The sequence below is a fragment of the Octopus bimaculoides genome, chromosome 16 (assembly GCF_001194135.2).
Source record: "Octopus bimaculoides isolate UCB-OBI-ISO-001 chromosome 16, ASM119413v2, whole genome shotgun sequence".
Lineage (NCBI taxonomy): Eukaryota > Metazoa > Mollusca > Cephalopoda > Octopoda > Octopodidae > Octopus > Octopus bimaculoides.
In genome coordinates, this window is record NC_068996.1 from 32,378,734 (window position 1) to 32,382,837 (window position 4,104).

A 4,104-nucleotide genomic window follows, 5' to 3' on the forward strand; every position below is an offset into this window, starting at 1 on the left:
ATATATGATATACATACTCTCTGTGTGTGTTTGTCCTCCCCACCATCACTTAACAACCGATGTAAGCGTACTTATGCTCTCGCAAATTAGCAGTACAGTAAATGAGACCGATAGAAGTACTAGGCTTGCAATGAATAAGTCTTAGCTGCAGTCAAATGATTGAAATAAGTAAAAGAATAAAAGAATATATGTATTTTGTCTTGGAATTTATTTCTATACTTTTCGTGAATCGTCCCTATCTAACTAGATGATAACATATTTTAGGATAGAGATGGAATTAAGGTTTCACGAACTATAGTCTTCAATTATGTCATATAAACAAGAATTTTAATAGATTTTGAAGCGGACCTTCACCAAATGATCTTGACTTCCGTAGAAATGAAGAATGAGATTATTTAATACATCAGTACAGCAATGGTATGTTAAAAACCCATTAAAAATATATATATCTTTGTTGTTTTACTCCCTATATTAGTTGCCCCTAAAAACAGTCTTCACTAATTTCGTTGCACTTGGTTGAGTTTCGTTTCAAAAGCATCTCGAATTCTCTTTGCTATTTCTTGAGTTCTTTTCCAAAGTAAGTTATCTCTTTCTGATAACATCCTGTTGAATAAAACCTATCTTCTAGTCTTGCAAAAATATATTAAATGAATACGTTATGAACACTGCGTTGTACATGCAATGTGTGTGTGTGTGTGTGTGCTTGTCTCAATGTATATATAATATATATGCACCTGCATTTCTTATTGTTGTTAAGGCAGTTACCTCGCAAAATCATTAGCACATCGGATAGAATGATTAGTAATTCTTTTGGTTTTACGTTCTGAGTTCAGATCTTTGCCAGAGTCGACTTTGCCTTTCATCGTTTTGAGTTCGATAACACAAGTACCAGTTGAGGCACTGGGGTCGATGTAATCGACTAGTCCTTTCCTCACAAATTTCAGGCCTTACACCTATAGTAGAAAGGAATATTTTTGTTGTTTTGATGATGATGATTATGATGATGATGATAACGATGATGATGATGATGATGATGATGATGATGATGATGATGATGATGATGATGATGGTAGTGGTGGTGGTGTTAGCTGTAGTACTTGTGTTGTAATGAACATTATTATTATCATTATTATTATTGTTGTTGTTGTTGTTGTTGTTGTTGTTCAGTGAGAGGGTAGTGCATATCGTCAAAGTGACACTGGGGTAAAATATACCCATCATGATTACCTGTCTGATAAGGGTACACCAGACACAGCACCACAACCATTAATGCGCGACATGGTCATCTCAAGATAAACAGCGTATGATCTTGCAGGTGGGGCCCAGTTACAATTTTCTTCATGTTGAGTAGCCCATCCCACTCAAAAGGTCCCTGAGTAAGGGTTGTTTAAGTATGTTGAACGAAATACCCATGTTACTAGAGGTGAATTATCCAAACCCCAAAGGATTTCTCTAAACACATGGCTATGATGCTTCTCCATTTCTTCTGCTCATGATCAGAGATGCACATTTTGTCAGCCGCTATGGAACAGGCTCAATTTGTTAAGGTCAGACTGACAAGCAAATCTGTGGTATTGAGCAGAATATTTGCTATAGCCCATCTTTTATACCAAGACACGACAATGTACATGATAACGTTTCCAGTCCAATACATGACACCTTGGGCAAGTGTCTTCTACTATACCCTCGGGTACACCAAAGCCTTGTGAGTGGATTCGATAGACGGAAACTGAAAGAAGCCGGTCATATATGTGTGTCTGTCTGTCTGTCTTTGTCCCCTACCACCGCTTGACAACTGGTGTTGCTGTGCTTACGTCCTGGTGACTTAGCGGTTCGACTAAAGAGAACGATAGGATAAGTACTAGGCTGTAGGAAAATAAACCCTGGAGTTGACTTGCTTGACTAAAATCCTTCAAGGCGCTGCTCCAGTATGGCCGCACTCAAATGACTGAAACAAGTAAAAGATAAAAGATACGCGTCGTATTAATGTAAATATGCAGTACAAAGCTAAAAGAGAAATATTTATATAAAACAATAATAGGTTGCAATAAATTCGCTGACATTTTCATATATAAGATGATTTTCGTATATTGTAGATTGTTATTTCTGTTAATTTCTGTTGTTGTCTAGCTCAAGGTCAGCCTTGATTGAGTAGATCTACGATAAAAGGTTCCCTCCGTGATAATTAGTATTTTCTTCGAAGTCTATATATGGTTACATTGTCCGATGCAGTCTCCTTTTTTTTTTTTTTTGCTGTAGATTAGGATACAATTTGAGGATGATTTGACTGCTATTACTTAGAGGTTAATTGACCATATACTTTATTTCGTTGTGACGTGTAATTAGAGTAACTTTGTTCAAAAATAAAACAGATGTAACTAATAAGGCGTCACAGTTTAGACACCGTTGCCATCATCATCATCATCATTATCATCAATCACCATTATTGTCATCATCGTAAACAACAATTACTGAAACATCATCTCCATGTATATAATAAATCAAACCGCTTTATTAGAGTTAAATAAATAAAACCCAAAAGACGCAAGTTTACGACGAGAATGATTATTATAACATAAAATAAAATGCCTTATTCGGCAAAATTCCGAATCACCAACAGTAGGCTTGATCATGGACCTGTGTGAATTATCCCTCCATTCTTCTCTCATTCTCATATATATGTGCGCTTGTGTGTGTGTGTGTGTGTGTGGGTGTGTGGGTGTGTGTGTGGGTGGGTGTATGATGTAATACACCTGTATATATATATTGTATATATTATATATATACTTATATACACCCATACATTTTACATGACCCTTACGTTTGATTAATACAATTTTGTGTGAGTATATGCATACTTACACATATGCACATATCTATAGTTGCACATGCACAAACACGTCTTTGCTAGATAATCATTAGTTACATTACTAGTATTAGTTTTATCATAATTTTCTTATTAAGCTACTTCTTCCTAATCTACGTAAGTAGTATGCTAAAATATAAATGAATAAGTGGCTAATACCTGTTTATGTTATTACAATGACTGTGTTCGAACGTGAGTACAAAATAATCTTTCATAGAAATTCTCTTGAAATAAGCCGTACTTTGCCAGTGCCGTAGCATCCTTGCATAACAAGAAAATGTTCATGAATTCAAAATAACAAGAGTACAGACAACAATTCTAACTCTTTCAAAGATTGAGCCTATTCAATGAAAAGAGCTTGGGAAAATCAGTTGTATTTGTAGCCATTGTTTCATTTCATTATCCAAAACATCATCAATTAAACTACGGACAAATTTAATGTCAGGTTTCATGGACATAATTCCACTCTTAAATTACTAGAAACCTAGCAACTCATATGAGAAGAATTTTAGTATACCTTACATCACCGAATACTAAATTTTAGATATAACAAGGTATAAACACTCAAATTAACTTTGTTCAACTTTGAAAAGCTACTGATTTTCAAACGTCAAAACAACATAAAAAGATATACAAAATGAGCTCTTTTGTATATGCGAAGGTACCGATTTACAATCATAATTACACAACAATAGGGTTAACATGAACTACAAATAAGATAAACGGCTCACTATTATAATAATTATCATTATTATTTATTTTACTGTATTGAACTTGGCTGCAATGAACTCCCAGTTCGGTTCAAGTAAATATCTAGATTTGCATAGTTTTATATCTACAGAAACAAAGATACAAACACATTCATAAACATATATATACTAAACCGTTCAAATATATACGCCAACGTTTAGATGGATACATTGCATGTAGCAAATGGCTTCAGACACAAAACTAACACACAAACACGAAAATATACACGTGTTGACGTTTAAGCATGCACGAGAAGTAACACAAATATAACAAGCATTGGTAATTTTATTCAAATCAAAATCGGTGAAAAATATTTATTTTCATCTGTATATTAAAGAGACAAAACAAATAGCGTGATTGCAAGACACAAAGTGACAGTGAAGCTAGTAAAAACAATATACTGAACGATTAACCCAGTATGTATGTGTGTATATATATTTATATATATATATATATATGTATGTATATATATATATATATATATATAT